At 39.9% G+C, this 19,028-nt stretch overlaps 1 protein-coding gene and 1 long non-coding RNA gene across 7 annotated transcripts in view; one reads left to right on the top strand and one right to left on the bottom strand.

Moving 5' to 3' along the window:
* The window catches only part of LOC121462986 (glycosyltransferase-like domain-containing protein 1), a 354,055-nt gene extending 339,470 nt beyond the window's left edge, over positions 1 to 14,585 (bottom strand). For 2 of the 6 annotated variants that reach the window (XM_041674979.1, XM_041674977.1), the window contains exon 1: positions 14,087 to 14,405. The gene's annotated coding sequence lies outside the window, so the exon portion shown is untranslated. Of the gene's footprint in view, positions 1 to 14,086; positions 14,412 to 14,461 lie in introns of those variants that run through there. The other 4 variants (XM_041674978.1, XM_041674980.1, XM_041674983.1 and 1 more) reach the window with 4 other exon arrangements.
* LOC121462988 lies at positions 14,540 to 18,818 on the top strand. Its single transcript, XR_005976380.1, has 3 exons — positions 14,540 to 14,953; positions 15,494 to 15,511; positions 17,873 to 18,818. It is a non-coding gene; the product is annotated as an uncharacterized LOC121462988 (long non-coding RNA).
* Positions 18,819 to 19,028: the final 210 nt, after the last annotated feature.

The raw sequence follows: 19,028 nt of genomic DNA, 5'->3' as shown, positions 1-19,028 counted from the left end.
CAGATGCTACCTGAAGACAAAAATGTCACAGCCATCTTTGCCTTCCATGAAATGCCTAGTGCAGTGTCTTATTTATGCTGTTCCAAGTACTCACTAACGCTTTGCTTAACAAAACTAAAATCCTATTAAACCAGGAAATTAATCAACTGAACCAAATGGAGTATTTACTCTAATTTTCTTTTGTTGGTTCTTTCAGCACAGTACTTCTTTTAAGTACATTTTCTACACATTCTATTTGGAGTTCATCCAATTCAGCTGGCAATATGCATCCTTTTCTATAATGGCTCATGTTCACATTTTTATATAAGCATTTTCTGTCATGGGATGACCTACAAATAGAGCTAAACAATACTATACTAATACCAAAGACAATTCAGTAAACTGCTGAGTTCTAAAGTTCAAATACATGATGTGGAACAATCTTCATACACTGTAAATATGTATTACTCTCATTGGCTAATGAAGAGTTGAATGGCCTATAGCAGGACAGGAAGAGACTGGGTGCAGAGGCAGACTAGGAGAATGTTGGGAAGAAGGGAAGAGTTTCAGGAGATGCCATGAGACAAGAGTGAGCAGGATGGGAAGTACATACGGGAGGTAAATGAGCCTCGAGCAGCACACAGATTAATAGAAATGGGTTAATTTAAGCTAGAACTAGCTAAAAACAAGCTTAAGCTATCAGCCAAGCATTTATAATTAATATTAAGTCACCGTGTGGTTATTTGAGGACTGCTGGCAGACAGAAAAGTCTGCCTACAGATACACTCACTACAAATGCATAATCACTACTTCTTGCAGCAGCCAGGAAGCTGAAGACTTCAGACTCTCAACACCCATGTAAAAAGTCAGAGTGTACTGCAGTGGGCAGTACACTCTTGTAACCTTACCACTGGGAAAAGACAGGAAGATGCCAGGGGCTCACTGGTGTGTTAGGCTAGCAAGCCAGTAAGCATCAGGTTCAGTGAGAGACCCTGTCTCAAAAAACTGAGGCACAGAGTAACATAGGACAACACCCAACAAAAACCTCTGACCTGCACCTGCATACACAGGCATACACGCTCACACACATGTATACTGTCCCCCGACAAACAAAGAAACAAAAGTGAATAAGATTAACGGTTTCTCAACATCTTCTGAATTTCAGTGTTTTGTCTTCTCAGAAAGCAGTTCATGAAAAGTCAATACACGAAGAATATGGGAAAATAAGCTTTAATACTAACTGACAATACAAAATTAACTTGCTTTGTGCTATTTTTTGACAAAACTAGGAAATAAATCCAGGGCCTCACACATGCTAGAGAGCTCTACTGAGCTACAGACCTGGCCAAAAGATACTCTGAACACTTAGAATTTCTTCTCTTGATTATAGTCAACAAATCAAATGCTTAAGAATCAACTCCGAGTTAATACAAATGACTGCCTACAACTACATTCTCCAGGTAAATGGCACCAGCTATTCTGTAATAAACTGCTCTTTTTCACTTTAATGATGTGATTCTCAATTTCAATACAGACAAGTAAATTAAGAATAAGTATAGTCTAAAAAGCTGTGTTTATGTTTTTTCTGAATTATTAAATCCTGAAGAAGATTTACACTAAAAGAGAAAATTAACAATCATGATCTACAGTGCTCAATTTACTGTCCCTTCCCCCTTTTTATATCAGGCTTTTTATATCAGGCTTCAAAAGACCACCACAGATTACCTAATTTGAAATTCACATCTCTTATTACATGTATCTTACCTAAGATAAAAAGGTACTTGTTGCTTTAAAAAAACATTCAAAAGGATTGTGATAACATGATAGATTTAAAACTGGCAAAGTTTTCAAAGTACTAATCACAACAAACCAAATTCAATCCAATCAGTTCAATTATGTGCAATATATAAACAGCAAAGCATTTGGACTCAAAACCCCTGAGTTGGAGGATTAAAACACCTCTAAAAACATCCTCCTTCCAGACCCAAAGGAGTTTAAAGTATTCAAATGATACAACACACCTGGCTTCCAGCTACAGGCTCTGCTTCAATAAAAGAAAAATCTATGAAATCAATCAAATCAATTACACATAAAGCTATCACAGGATTGTGATTTCTAATGAAATTTGTAAATTATATGTGTGTATAACCTATCCAAATCTTTTTCTTAGAAGGATGGACATTTTAATTTGACCTCACTCTGACCATGGCCGTGGCACACTGACAACTAAATAGCATACATTCTGAAAATATATTTCAACATCAGTTGTAAGCAAAATGGTTTTTTTTTTTTTTTGAGGATCGGAAGACATGTTAGAGAACACGTATTTTATAAATGAAATTATCAGTTTTAGTTGAATGCTAAAGGGAAAAAATGATTCATTATGGAGAAAAGTGAATTTAACTTTTAAAGAATACACTCATTCTGTTTCCCAGTACTAGTTTCAAACAATGATGTACACCAAATGCAGGGACTCAGCAGAACACTGATTTGATTAAAAAATACATTGACAGTAAACTACCATATGACCCAGCTATACCTCTCTTTGGCATATACCACAGGATCTGACAACCACTGCCACCGCTTTACTTGACTGGCATAACTCCTTACTACATTCTAAATTTCATCCCTATACCACAGACAGGTGTAACTACACCCCTCATCAAAGAAGCCTCTTTAAAGGAAATGGAAACTCACATTGGACACAGCACAGATGGTGCACAGGGAGCCCAGACATCACAACTCCTGTAAAGGAGGGTCAGGAAGATTGTAAGATCCAGAACCCTACTAGAAAGACAGCTGTGAACCAGTCTCTCCTAGAAGCGGCTGCACAAATAAAACCTAACAATGACAGTACCAATAAACATGCTAACATGGAAAAGGGAAATCTTCAAAGGACTGAAAAGAACTACAGGAAACAATGACTGCTGAAAGAGGTGAATTAGCCTCTCCCAGCAAGGAGTCTGATTGGGTAGCCAATACAAAGTGGTCACCCCGAAACCATATACACAACAAAACAAATTCAGCAGGTTTTATTTGTATATTTGTGCATGCATACACAGAGAGAGAGAGAGGGAGGGAGAGAGAGAGAGAGAGAGAGAGAGAACACAATATAATAATCAAAGAAAAAGAAGCTACCAATTTGAGAGTGAGGAAAGGACAGGAGAGGTTGGTGCGAAGAGACATAGGAGGGTCTAGAAAGAGAACAGGGAAGGGAGAAGTGGTATAATTACATTTTGATTTAAAATGTATAAAAATGAAGAAAAACATTATAGTGCTTATACTAACCTAGCCTAGTAAAGAGCTGTCAGTCTTTGTTGCATTTCCCTTTAGATTTCAATCCTAAAAGGTAATAACTATGTAAGTTTCATGAATAAAAACAGGATCTTTAAAGTTAGATTACCAAGGCAATTACTACATATCATTATAGAATGGTAATGCAGTACACATTCCGCAAATAAAGATCAAATTTACTTCAACTACACTAACCACCACTACCCTTTTTTTCATTTTTATTTTTATGTAGTCATAAAGTTTTTGGAATCATATGGCTTAATGCCATACTTACGCCACAGTCAGTCATCCCAAGGATATGGCAAACTGGTATCTTTCACCATCTTTGTCTAACAGTGCATCACTGGCCCCAGCAGGCAGCTCACCCAGACAATTTCTATAATGGATTCTGGCTCTCTCTGCACAGTAGGTGACAATCCTTGTCAAGTATCCAGTCTGTCTCATAACTGAATGATTAGAACCTGCTGCAGATGTCACATCTAAATACTTAAGTGGATTTTTATCATCAGTGTCACCGAAGACAGTATCACTAACAGCACTGTCCTAGAGAACATCTATTTCAGTACTGCCATGCTCTCTCCATCATAGCTGATAAGACACTGCTTTCCTAAAACACAGGTCAGCAAACTAGAACACAAGTAAAATACACACTGCTGCTAGTTCTTATACAGGTATAACCTAAAAGTGGGTTTTCTATTTTAAATAATTAGGGAAAGGTTAACTCATATTCTGGACATGTAAAAACAATTGGAATCAGATTTCAGTCTCCACAAATAATGCTTACTAAAAGACAGTCATGTTCCTTCACTACTTCTCTACAAATGCTTTCACAGAAACAGCACACTGGAGTATGAGCAAGAATGATTGCTACAGGAGCCCAAAATATTTACTATCTGGGTCCTTTAAAGAGAAGAATCTACCAACTCTTAGTCTAGAGAAGTTTGTGGTGTTGGCATTATGATATCATCGGTGTGTTGTTTTCAGAACTTCGGATGAATGACAATAATAAACCAACTATTTCCTTCTTATTTCCCAGCCACTCAATTAACAAGTATTTCCCTACAATGTAGACACTTCACTTCCTTTGCTCTTCTCCTTGGCTCAGCTTTGCATCAATGAAAGACTTAATAATGACCTTGGACGGGAATGAAGAGCTCAACTTTAAGTCTCCAATGCTGGCTTCTTCCATGTCCCAAGCTCTGTCGGTATTGCATTTCCACTCTGAACCAACTATAATGGAGGTCTCTAAATTTTCCAGAGGTGAACATGTATGACATTAGTGTGCATACTGATGGTCACTTCTTGGTCATGCTCTAACACCCACTCTGGCATGTATGTTTCTTTGGACACTTTACAACCTGAATAGTTCAACCTCTCCTAGCATCAACATCACATCTTCTAAATTATTTTTCTTTGAATCTTCAAACTTTTGGCCTAGAAGTTCAACCTTCACAAATGGCCTGCTCCTCTTGTTACTACAGCTAAGTTTATATAAACTCCAAATATAAGAATATAACAAAATCAAAATCTGTTGTCTGAGGCCACTTGTTCATTCCCGGCTGCCCAGACTCAAAATAACCACACAGAAACTGTATTATTTAAATCACTGTTTCTGTTTGTCCAATCACTTAAGTGTATTGCTAGCTAGCTCTTACATTTAGAATTAACACATTTCCATTATTTTATACTTTACCATGAGGTTTGTGGCCTACCAGCAAGGTTCCAGCTAGCAGCATGCATCTTTCCCCTCTGGTGGTTACATGCTGTCTCTTGACTTCTTCCTCCCAGCATTCAGTTTAGTCCTCCCACCCCCAACCCCCACTTAGCTCTATTCTGCCCTATCACAGGCCAAAGCAGTTACTTTATTCATTAACCAATAAAGGCAACACATAGACAGAAGTACTTCCCACACCATTTCCCCTTTTCTGTTTAAATAAAAAGAAAGGCTTTAACTTTAACATAGTAAGATTATATATAACAAAACAGGGATCAAGCAAGAATTACAGTTAAAATATTATCTACTTTACCTTTTATCATAACTAAGGAAAACTCTAATTATAACTATCTATTCTTCAACTCCATCAAAGACTCCAGAAAGACACAATACTACCTAGGCAAACAGAAAGTGCATTGCAAGCAACTTCCAAAACTCTAGAATTGACAGAGACATCTTGCTGTCTGTATCATTGGAGCATCCATCTTCAGCCTACAGGCCCATAGTACCCAGCAGACTTTTCCATGAAGCAGGAAATTTGAAAGACAGTTCCACCTATATTGGCAGTTTGTTAGTCACTTCTGTGTCCTGCAGGACTTCCTGGTTCACCAGCACAAATGGCTCTAACTTTTTTGGGATATCCACTACAGAGCATTTAAATGCAGTCTGTAAGCAGAGTGCTACAACTTGCACAATGGCAACATAGACCCACTGTGTGCCTAAAAAAATGGGGCATGGTTCTGTTCTTGTCTTTACAGGAAAATACACATCACCAAAAAGTCAAGAGACCCTGGACATTTAGATACATAAAGAGGAAAAAAGAAATATCCAGAAGGAGTCACCAAGCAAAAAGGAATATGACTTATGAGGACAGGTCATTTGCATATGTCACATGAGGCATATACAATTACTAGTACAGTCTGGTATCATTGACATTTAGTTTCTATTAAGATGTTCAAAATTTATTCATTCCTGTTTTTAAACCACAAGACCTAAGACAGAAAAAAAAGTCAAAAAGTTTCATTACTATAATAATAGTAATAATTTTATGCCCCCCCCCATCAGCAAAGACACCTGCTGACAAATAGATACATCACATTCTAAGAACTACTATCTTGTTTGTTTGTTTTCCAAGACAGGTTTTCCCTGTGTAGTTTTGGCTGTTCTGCAACTCACTCCATAGACCAGACTGGCCTTGATTCAGAGATCCACTTCCTCTGCCTCAGTGCTGGGCTCAAAGGCAAACACCACCACTGACCAGCTTGAGAACTACTACCTTAGACAAAAACAGAAAGGTATAAATGAGAAGGTAACATCCTAAAATCCATAGTAAATGTCCCTATACAATTAATGTACCAAGTGTCTGCACTGACATTTTGATTTTAACTCAAAATGCTCCTTCTTCAGCTCTCATTTATTTTGAAACTTAATTGTAATACAAGTAACAGCAAGCAGCATTAAGTCTGCATATGCAAACATTACCTCATTTAATCCTCTTATATCTCTCTCTATTCATTAGCTGTTAGACCATAGATGAAGAAATTTAGATTAGAGGCTGAGAAAGTTTTTTCAAGGTCACAATAACAGCTGCTGGTATACCTGAGATTCAGACAAAAAACAAGTACTATGCATATCTAATATTAAGTCTTGACAACTTATCTTTACAACAGATGAAAGCTTCTGGCTAGGGAAGCAAATCAGATCTAAAGAGCAAACTGGAGGTAATACATCTCAAGCCCTGAAACAGAGATTGCGAGACCAGGATCTCATGATTCCAGTAACCTTTAACACCTTGTAATATTAGGCCCTACCTCTTAAAGGTCCACAATCCCCTGCTAATAGCACCACTTTAGAAAGCAAGCCCTTTGCAGGGCATCTAAACCATAAAAACAGTATATTCTGCCTCGTTACACCACATATCAGTACATTATGTGTATATAAATAGAGTGATAATTACGTCTTTTATAATTTTATATTTTGGGTTATAAGCCTAGCCACTAATGACTTAGCCATTTCTCCTACCTTAAACAAGCAAACCTTTTGTAACTTTAAAGTCATCTGAACAAGATCTTTATTTAGAAAGGTTTTGAGTTACCCGTTTACCTCTATCATCAAATGGGAAACAATTTCCCCTTAGTGTTTAAACTAGATAGTGTATTAATTCACATTGCTAAAATACGATCATGAGTTAATGCATCAAATATTATTATTATTTTTTAACTACCACATGATTATTATTTTCAAACATGAGAAAACTGAAATTTAAACATGTTAAATATCTATCTTCCTCCCAAGGAAGAATTATACTGCTTATACTGTACAAAATCAAAACCAGTCTCAATTGACTCTTGAGTCCAAAATCTTTAGTCATACATCCAGACCTATTAAGGAAAGTTTCAGCCAGTGATGGTGGTGCATACCTTTAATCCCAGCACTTGAGAGGCAGAGGCAGGTAGATCTCCAAGTTCAAAGCCAGCCTGGTATAGGAGTGAGTTCCAGGACAGCCAAGGCTACATAAAGAACCCTTTTCAAAAAACAAAATAATAATAATAATAAAATAAATAACTAAATAAATGAAAAAGTCTCAGTGACTCACCAGTTACTCACAAAGTTGATACAGCTCTTGCTAATACCACAATCTACCCAAATCAATCAAGATATGACTCATCTTGCATCTCATAATGCAACAAATAAAGTATGTTCTCAGGTACTTCAAATAAAGGATCTATAGGTAATATTAAAGAATGAAATAAATTGGCTTATACAATGTCAGCACTCATTTATGTGAGTTTATGTTTTTTAAAAACAAAAGCTTAGAAGGTGATGTCATCACAGCTACAGGGGCCATCTAGAAATTACACAATAGCTTTCAAAACCAACAGTACTACAAACCTCAGTCAACTGCAAAGAAATCAGTTTTCTAAACCCCAATCAATCAGTAAAATTTCCATTTCAAGTTAGAACCTACAAAGGTCAGGAGTCCTGCCCTGAGGTCTGTTTCTATTTTTAGGATCTATACTACAAAGCAGTTGTTAAAGAAACAGAGAGGGAAAGAATTAAAGAGTTATCCAGTTCAATACACTTGTTGAAATCCAACTTTTAAGAAGTATAAGCATCATATTCTCAGAGTCCACACACGTTGGTGAGGAAGCTGACCAAATGAAAGGCCCTGAATACCACTAACAGAAGGCAGTAGAGAACAGAGATGAGTAATTCCTCATGACACAGAACACCATTCCAAAGCTTGGGAACGAGAGGTTTAAAATCTATAGATCAACATTACTTCTTCCCATCAATGACTCCTAGTGTGACCAAGAAGAATCACAATTCTGTAATGTCAAAGCAAATGACAAACGTAAAGGAGGGGGCGGTGAAGACTGAGGTCATATCTCTTAACATGCATCATTTACAGTAAGAGTTCTCCCATTTATCTGAATTAATTTTACATACTTCATTTCATTCAGATAATTGAAGTTTTCCTTTAGAGTTGTAAAATGTTTACCTCAACATAATCAGTAAATTGTCCACTTAAAGATACCACTACAAAAATTACCATCTTTCCCTTCTACACATACACATGTGCTCCACTATCATTAAATGTATGAGATTTGGGCTTTTGTGGGAAATTTAGTTCAAATGTCCTCTTTAAAAAATTAGTACAAGAAACCCTCCAAGAAAAGTTATGGTCATTACCTTTTTAATACAGAGTGTGTGCACTGCTTGTTAAAGGCATGGTAATTTGGGAGTTCAATATATGACTGCTGTTCTAAAACCAAATTAAAGGTTTACACTACTAAAGAGTTTGATGACTTCCCTCAATACAATAACTACAATTGTATGGAGAACAAAATCAAAGAGGTCCCTCTTTTTATAGGCAGTAATTTCAGGGCCTTGTAATGAGAATTTACTCTTTAGTATATAATTACTAATGAACAAAAGTGGGGTCATTAAACTCACTTCTTTATAGTGCCATAAAATTTCTATGTGTAAGAAATATAAAATCATATATAATATTCATCAAACTCAAAACACACTGAAATGTGCAATGCCTTACAATTCAACAGAGTGAAATTTTTGTTCCTGAAGTAAATAAGTCTATAAGATGACTGAAGTCATTTTTCATATGGATATTTATAATTTAAAATATAAAACTTCACAAGTACTAATGTTGGCAATAAAATGTCTAAACTTCTTAAATGAATTCTGAATTTTCTATGGACACTGTCCCTCCCCACACTAATACAGAACTTACTATTAGAATGGCTGCGTATTTAACCAATGTTAATAACTTGCTATAAGAGATCCAGTCTCAGTCTTGAGGTATACACAGTCTGAAAGGCAGGGAAGAACTACACTACAGAAATGTATAGTGAACACCTTATCAAAAGAAAGCTCAGAATGGAGAGAGCAGAAAGCCAGAAAGGCAGACACTTGAAAATAGCCACCATTCAAAATGGATGAAAATAATCCATGACTCCACTAACACAGTAGAGAACCTGACTAAAGGCTAGCCAGGAGTGGGTTCTAAGTCATGACTGGAAAGATCCTTAATGTCCTTGAGTTTCTGATGCATATAAAAAAAAAAAATCTGAAAAGTGTTACGAATAGTGACAGTGAAAGAATCCACATTTCAGTGTTAATGGACAGCACAGTATGAATCAAAAAGATGGTATCACACACAGTATCCTGGCTCTTCAAGATCTTTACTGTCTACAGATGAAAATAGGCCTCAGTTTCCTATATAGAAGAGGACATAAAGAAGGAAGGAAGCTGGTCAACCTGCTCCTGGTGCCCAAGCAAAGAGAATGTTCTAGTTCCTCAGGAGATCTAGAAGGAAGAACAGAGGGAGGAAGAGAGGGAGGAGAAAGAGAGGGAGGAGGAAGGGAAGAAGTCCTGATTACTTTTTTGACAAAAAAACTTATCATTTATTCAAAAGCTTAAATATAATGGCACAAGAAGGAGAAACCTATATATTCTTACTAATTCTTATCTCATTTTATATTCTAAGTCCCTCTAAGCTATACTGAAATCCTCTGTACATTTCTTACATACTTTGAGATGTTTATGTCATATGTTTGTAAAGCTCATAATAAGCACTGTGTTTAAAATTAAACTCCCATGCATAGAGAGTACATGCCAAGGGTATGTATAGCATAGTACCCACTTCTGGGAAGAATGGATGGTCAGCATAAGACTCTGGATCCTACCCAAAGAGATTTTTCAGGACAATGGGATGGGGAGTATATTTACCTATTCATCAGTGTAAAAGGGACTAACCTTTGAAAGTGGGTAGCCCCTGACTGAGGCTGACTTAAGAACCAGTATAGATGGATGCAAGATGACTGTTTCATATGATTAAGTACCACCCTACTCTACTATAAATTTGCTTTTGATAACACTATCAGTGGGGAGGGGGAATGAATGAAGTTCAAAAATAGGGTCTCTGTACAGGTTATCATACAGAACTTCACCTGTTCAAACAGTAATCACTCTATGGAACTGAACTGGCTATGTATTTGTTGGCCCAAAATCTATTAGTTTTTCAATGGAAAAAGTGACTGTACTTTGCAAAAGAAATCTTGAAATATTTCCTATTTTGTTTTGCTTTCATGCACAAACACTAGTGTGATCTACTAAAGAAAAGGCAAAGAATAAGCATAAAAAGAGAAAATCCATTGTGTTTTACTAATTACCACCAACATAAAGAACATTGGATCATTTAAAATATCACTCCAGGACAGCCTGACAAAGTAGTCCACACTCCCAAATCATGTTATTTATGCAATCTACGGGCTGAAGAATACATCCTTATAAAGTGAAACCAACACTTTAAAAGATGCCCTATGGTAACAATTAAGAGGTGGCTGAATTCACGGTTATCAAACTTCGCTCCAGTAGAAATTTCACATTACTCTTGTGCAACAGAGGTATATTCTAGCACAACATTTATATTACTGCACTCTGAAGTTTTTCAGTGACAGCATTAAAGAACAATATGATACTTCCCCCAATTTTTCTAATGTTTTCTAATACCTTTATATTCTCTTTCAGTACTCGCTCAACACAAAGAAGAAAACTAGTAATTTCAAGTTGACTAAAATCATAATTTGGGACTTCCAGGCACTCATCTATCAAGACAAAGCATTTACAGAGTATCCACTGTACTTGACACTAGTCATACAGATTAAAAACATGTGGCCATCTTCCAAAAAGCACCTACCAAGACAAGACACAGAAGCACCAAACACCGTGCTGTCCAAGATGTAAAAATCCTACCCCATCCCAATTTAGGCTCATGTTTTTTTTAATGTAATAGTGAAGATAATGTAGATTACTATTTAAGCACCGGATCTCTCTTTCTGCCGAATATCAAAGTCATACAGACCTTAACCCCAAACCTCTTGCTAAACTAATCCTCTGGGAGCCACAGACTACCTGATCCAAGACTATGAATGAAAGGTGAGCTGGCTCATGGGTTAAGAACAGAGGACCCAACTTCAGTTCCCAACATCCACACAACTCCAGCTCCAGGGGATCTTACACCTCTGGCTTCTACAGATACATAGACAAACACACATATTTTTTTTTAAAAAATTAAAATAAAATGCTTTTATGAACAATATGACTAATAGAATCCTACGTAGAAAGTAGAGAAGTGAGGAAAAGGAGTTCAAGGCCAGCCTCAGCTACACAGTAAATTCCAGACCACAGCCTAGGTGAGATCCTTTCTCAAGAGAAAAGATGAATCTGAGTAACCTTAAACTGAAAGATAAGAACTAGCTGGGCGGTGGTGGTGCACGCCTTTAATCCCAGCACTTGGGAGGCAGAGGCAGGCGGATCTCTGTAGGTTCAAGGCAGCCTGAGCTATAAGTGCTAGTTCCAGGACAGGCTCCAAAGCTACTGAGAAACCCAGTCTTGAAAAAGAACAAAACAAACAACAAAATAAAATTAAAACAAAATTATTAAATTCAAATTTTTAAACTAAAGTAGAAATGTTTTCAACAAGTAAATTCAGTATAGTTTGCTAAATTCAAATAAATTTGCATCATCTGTAGCTAATGAATCAAAATTAAAAGTCATTCTCATATGAACAATAAGGTTTTTTTAAAAAAAAAATTTTATAGTGATTACTTGGTAATTCTTTTCTTTCCTTTTTTTTTTTTTTTTTTTTTTTTTTTTTGGTTTTTTGAGAGAGGGTTTCTCTAGGTATCTTTGGAGCCTGTCCTGGCACTAGCTCTGTAGACCAGGCTGGCCTTGAACTAACAGATCTCCACCGTGAGATTAAAGGCATGAGCCACCACTGCCAGGCTTACTTGGCAATTCTTTTTTTTTTAATTAATTTATTTATTTATTAAGGATTTCTGCCTTCTCCCTGCCACCGCCTCCCATTTCCCTCCCCCTCCCCCATCAAGTCCCTCTCCCTCATCAGCTCAGCTCCAAGAGCAATCAGGGTTCCCTGCCCTGTAGGAAGTTCAAGGACCACCCACCTCCATCCAGGTTTAGTAAGGTGAGCATCCAAACTGCCTAGGCTCCCCCAAAGCTTGGCCTTAAGACAACATAATGAAGAAGAAAGGGACCAGAGCTCAGAAGCTCACTTTTCGTTGCTTAACAGGCTGGGGCGGAGTGGGTAACAGGCCAAAACAAGACCAAGTTTGGGACAACATGGCCCATCAGTTAAGTTTCATCTAGCTAAAGGCTTAACAAAGACAACAGCTCTATTCAGTTCCTTCTACACTTCATGAAAACAAAACGTAAAATAGTGAAGCTGGATTACACTGCTAAGGTCCATCACAAACTGAAAAGATAATCACAAACTGTATTTCTAAGGTAAACATGTCGCCACGGCTGGAGAACAAGAGTTTAGAAGGCATGGATGCTAGAAAGTGTAGCATGAGCTCAGGTATTACCTACTAATGGTTTTCAAGTTTGTCGAGGTATCCTGATTCAAAATGTGTTCCTCCAAGCCTAATATTAAACTGTTTCATTAAAGACAGAACAAGGCCCTAAGGACAACAGTGTCTAATTCTCCTCAGCTTCAGCAGTGGATATTCCACATCCAGACCTGGGATGCACTAATTAAAATTCAATATCGCACTTGGGCATGTGGGTTCCACCATGAAATTCCTGTCATGGTTAAACAGGTTAATAGAACCCAATACAATAGCTCTAGTAAATTATACTGCTCTTCCCCCCTCCCCCCCCCCAGCAGCTCCTTTATCTGACCACTACACCGTAACCTTTAAAATCTATTTAAGGGGTAATAGCAACTATGTCAGGCAAGCTGGGGCACAGGAAGGCTGAGGATAGCAATCCACCGCGTGTGGGAAGAGCACCTCCAACTCACGTTTTCCATTTTCAAATTGTGATACACGTGGAAGAAGTTAAAAAAAAAAAAAAACCAAACACGTAAACCCTTCTCTTTGAACTTCCCATGACAGGGCCTCAAAGGACGAACTTAAGAATGCTTCTCTCAAGGCTCATCTAATACTGCATAGTTCTGAGAAGACTAAAAAAGTTGCACTTGCCCCGTGGAGTGAAAGTGGGGGTGCGGGTGCTGCCTACCGAGAGACCAAGGGTTAAACTAATGCATTATTGCAACTTTGCTGGTGTTCAGTTAGTTGTAAAGACTTAATTCACTCTGGGAACGCAGTCTCGCCCGAGGACGCGGGGACTGGCGGGACGTGACGGGAACGTCAAGCCCGTGCCGAATCCCCGAGTGGGGGGAAACAGCGAGGTGTGGGGTCTCGGCGGCCCGGGGTGGGAACGCGGATCCCGATCAGGAGAGCGCAGACCGGGACCGAGCCGCACGAGAGCCGGGACGGGGCGGCCTGGGGTCGGCAGGGCCTGTGCCGATCCCAGCTTCCGCACTCCGGGAAGAGTCGCTCGGGGCCACACCGCGGCCCCGAAGACGCAGGACGGCGCGCGTGCGCCCGGGAAGCGCGGCCCCGGCTCCGCCCTCCTCACCCCCCCCCCCCTTCTCGCGGCCGCCGCCCCACTGGGAACTCGGAGCCGCGCGGCCCCGCGAGGCGGGCGCCGGGAGGGAGGGGCCGCGCTCCCCGCCTCCCGCGGCCAGCGCTGCTCCCAGCCAAGGCGACTCACCTCCTCCTCCTCCTCTTCGGCTCCCTCCAGGCCACCGGCAGCCCAGCTGGCGACGCGCTGACGCCGAGCCCCTCCCCCGCGGCCGCCACCGAGGCCGCCCGCCCCTCCCCGCCGCAGCCGCAGCGGCCTTGGGGCGCAGCAGGCGGCAGCCCCGCCCTCGCCCCGCCCACAGGCCCGAGGCTCCGCCCCCGGGTTGCCAGCTCCACGCGGAGTCCCTGAGTCAGAGGCCGCGCCGGGCGAGCGAGCAAAGTCGCCGCCGCTTCCCCGAGCCTCCTCACACCTGCTCTCCGCCCGCCCGCCCGCCGGCCCCTCGCACGCTTTCCAGTCACGCCAGCGCCCCCGCCGCCCCTTCGGCTTTTCCATACTCTCTCACACCTCTCGGCGCCGCCTCCGCTCGCGCTGCGGCCTTCTTTTCCTACTGAGGGTGCGGGCTCCCCCGGCCGCGTTCTCAGGCAGGTGTCGAGCCCTTACCTGTAGTCCCTGTACTTCCGGGTGGGCCGGAGGCTCGGGGGAGCCGGTGTGTCCAGTGCACACCCTCCTGCTTGTATTGGTCAGCGCGGCCCGCTTTTCCCTCCCTTGGGAATCCTGGAAGATCTCTGCTAGCCAATGCTGGCTTTTCCTATACTTAAGGTGTATGCAGCCCTTCGGTTGTCGACACTACACCTCCTACCTCAGATGGGGCTTGGCTATTGATAATGACATATTCGCGGTCCTACTAAAAGTCAGAATGAGCAGAAGAAACTCTTAAGGGCCTCTATAAAATGAGGAATTTGTCTCCTGTACGTTTCTACTAATCTGGGTTAACAATTTCGTATTTGGGATCACGCTGTGGCTGCAATTACTCAGGCAAAGGCCAAACATGCAATGGTAGGTATATGCTTTTATCTGGTAATATCATTTTTAAAACTACAACTTGGCCTAGACTGTAATGCAGAAATGCATTGAAGCATACCAAAATAACAGAAACCGATTAGGCCTTTGGAGATGCATCCACAAGTGCTTTAAGTTATGTGAGTAAACATTACTATCCTTAAATTGAACAGTGAAAACTATCTCCTGTTCTAAACAAAGCCCACACTCTATGTGGACCTCCCAAGCTTAAAACCATTGTTGACTTGAACACCAGTATCACAGGCATTTAAAAAGCCTAATAAACCCTCTGTCCATCCACTTTTACACAAATTGAGAAACAGAAAACTGAATGCAGAAAGCTGAAAATGAGAATTCCAAACTGCAAATGAATCTTGTAAATCCTATTCCACAAAATAAAATATTGAGGGGGGAAAAAAACAAAGCCTAGGGGCTACCAGTTCATCAATCTGAAAGATGAGTCCTCTAATTTTATAAATGAATCATCTAGTCCTTAAGATCACCTGGAGTCTAATATTTTTCATTTATCTCATTTAGATCTGAAGTCCGGAGGAGGTAAGTTGCCAAACCAATACACCCAGCTTGATTGGAACAAAGTCCGGATTCCTACTAGGACCTGTCTCACACACTTGCCAGCACAGGATTTAGAATTGCAACTCCAAAGCTGTTCAACGTCAGAATTCTCTGACACCCCAGAATTCTCTGCCTCAATATATATGATCTGTGTATTTGAGCTTAGCTATTGATGTCAGAAGTCATTTCACCCTGATATGTTCAAGGATTTCTCTTGTGTAACCTGCATCTCTCAGTCGGGAATCATCTGCATGATCTCAGTCACTTCTGGCCCTGGCTCTGGAACTCTGATCCAACCAAATACATTCATCCTCAGAGGTGCCAAAGGCTGTGCCTGGTTAAAAGAGTTATGAAATCTCTGTTGTCAAGAAAATTACATTATTGGTGAGGTAAAATATGAGGCATGAAATGATAATTCAACACTAATAATCAAGTTCTCAACAGTAATTTCCAAATGTTAAGTGGGAAAATGGTGCACATAAATTAAGAAAAGACTTCTTAAAGGCCACAACAACAAAGAGGAGATGCATCACTTAGAGCACTGTCTATAGGAAAGAAGTAAAGCAAAATGCTTGGACAAAAGCTCTAAGAAGAAAACAGATATGCCAAGAATAAGCGAAAGTAAGATCAGGGAAGTAAAACAGGAAATCTGAGAAACAAGAACAAGCTAGGTCCAAATGCAGGATAGACCCATTGGTAGAGGACCTAGATTTCAACCTGAGACAGAGTCGAGTAGGAAATCATTGAAGATGGACTGACTGGGCAGAAGAAAAGGAAAGTGGGAAAAGAGGTGGCAAAAATCAGAAGCCATAGCTTTGTTAGGTATATTGGACACCAGTGTAACTTAGAAAGTCTTGGTTTTAGTGAGTATATATAGGAAGCAATGAAAAGCAAGAAGTCCAAGGTGATTTTATAACTGGGGCAAGAGTCAGTTAGTGCCACATCTGCCCCAGGTCCTTAATGCTCACAGGAGCAGCCTGCAAACTGCTGGATAAGGAAGCAAAATATATTGCCAAGGGAGAGCCGCCACATCATATTCTCATTCCACAAAACTGTAGTTTGATACTCAAATAGAATTAGACGATAAAGAGCCCTTAACCCAGGCCCCAACCATGGACACTAGTCTGATATTTTTATGCTCAGCTTATTTTTATTTCTGTTTAAGCCATATTGATGTAAATGTTCTTTATGGTTAAGTATATGTTACAGTATGGAATAAATAAATAATAAGTGGTTATTAAATATACAGAAAATATTACTAGACGAGAAGAATATAGAAATGCCTCTACCTTTCAGTAGCTTATAATCTACTTGGAGAAAAAGAGGTCAATACACCTAGTGTGGGATATAATCCATGGACAGGGAGAGCAACATTGCACACAGCAAAATGAAGTAATATATAAATGGTTAGGGATATAGCTGAATAGCCTGGAAATGATATGGTCATTAGTCACCGTTCAACAAATTTTAGTGAACTTTGCATAGTGTTTTAGATACTAAAGACAAAGCAATAAAACAAACAGTTCCTGTTCTCACAGAGACCCAAAGGAGTCATGTTTCATGTGTTGAAAACTATATGAAAAGCCAAGGACATCTAGAATGTAAGAAACTGGGGAAAGAGTGAAGGAATGAAGCAAGGGAGATAAGAAAGCCTTGTGAATAGGCGGGATTTTGAGGTCAAGTGAAAGTAAGGACATTGGGAGATTAGTCCCTCTGGCATTCTGAATTGGAAGGAGAGATGGGAACCTGGAGAAACAGATGCAAGCCTGCATGATAATACAGGCAGGAGATAAGTAGACAAGGTTGCTGACAAGGTTAGCAAAGAAGATGGAAATGCCAAGACCAAATAGTGGGTAGGTGGTGTTAGTCGTAGCAAATCTATAGCATCACACGCAGCAGAAAGGTCGAAGAGATAAACATTACGAAAAGGCCAATCTGGTTAGCAACAAAGATGTCATGTGTGACGTCAAAAGGAACTGTCTCTGAAGAGTCAGAAGTGGAATGGAGGCAATGAATGCTGACTGAAATAACTATGTGCAAAACATGCGTGTATTTTATTTACCTTTAAAGCTATTGTATTCATAGACACTATTAAATTTTTTTGTTTTTGTTTTCTTTGAGATAGGGTTTCTCTGTGGTTTTGGAGCCTGTCCTGGAACTAGCTCTTGTAGACCAGGCTGGCCTCCAACTCACAGAGATCCACCTGCCCCTGCCTCCCAAGTGCTGGGATTAAAGGCATGCGCCACCATCGCCTGGCCCGACACTATTAAATTTTTACTTCCATGTTAAGTTTTCTTTAATACGTTTTCCTTCCTGTGTCTAATTTTTATCTCCATGTTAAAGGAAAATGAATATCTTCAAAATGCATCTGATTTACTTTTATGGACCAAAACTCAGCCACATGAATGATACCCAGAAGGTTCACTCTCCTCTTGCAATACAGCAATAACCTAACAGCTTCGTTACCTGTTATGCCTCAGCCAGGCAGCCAGTAAGTATGATGGCCTTGAACACACACACACTGTCACTGAACCCCAGGTTTTCACTAGGGGACAAGAGAAATCTCAAATTGGAGGTGAAGAGGAGGAAGGCAAGCCTTTCTACAGAGGAGAAACAAAGGCGTCCTGTGGAGTGTGCAGGAACTGCTACCATGACCTCGAGTGGTACTTTTGCCATCTGGAAGAAGACAGCTCAGTCGAACCAGATGCTCTTTTTGTTTATCACACTGCAAGACAATTAAGGAGTAGTTCTTCTTCCCTGGAAATAGATTAGAAAATCTGGCAGACAAAGTAGAGGGCGAAACCTGAAGCCATCCATTTGAAGTGATGTAGCCTTGAGCTTCCAAGGAGAAGCAAACCAGACTTTGGCCAAATTTGTGTCCATGCATGTATGTGCATGCCTTCTCCTGATTGTATTATGTTGTTGAGTAGGGTATGTTAATTTGTTAGGTGTTATTGAAAGATGGAATGCTATTATCACTCTATCTTAGTTGGAATATACTTCATGTGGGGGTCTGCTGGGAGCACCTAATCTCTTGTGGTGATTTGGAAAGCTGCATTAAATTCATTGAAGGAAAAATATGTGAAAATTATTCTAAAAATAACCATGAAATTTACTATGTTTAATTTGCTGTTTTAAAAGCTCTTCAAGTCAGTAGTGACCACAGATTCCTAGCATTAATGAACAATTATCATATTGCTGAAATTGACACCATATTTAGCCGTAGAAAGGCCAAAAATACAGTAGGGTAAAAAGCATGAAATATATTCTTCGTTGATGAAATATCTTTAGTTGGGATTTAGCTGTTCCACACTGTGGTACACAGGAATGGGCTTATCACTGTTATCTTCTGGCCTAGAGTTAGAAGTATTTCATACTGTGATTCATGTACCTTTTACCAAGGATAAATGTCATGTTTTTCATGAAAAAAACAAAGAAGGCTTACATAGTCCCACCTCATGCCTAGCCTTTCTAGCAATTATCTGCTGCTTGGAATCAG

The sequence above is a fragment of the Microtus oregoni genome, unplaced genomic scaffold, assembly GCF_018167655.1.
Source record: "Microtus oregoni isolate MIOR12 unplaced genomic scaffold, Mior012 000025F_ref0000491, whole genome shotgun sequence".
In the NCBI taxonomy this organism is placed as follows: Eukaryota; Metazoa; Chordata; class Mammalia; order Rodentia; family Cricetidae; genus Microtus; species Microtus oregoni.
This window is presented reverse-complemented; position numbering and strand designations above follow the sequence as displayed.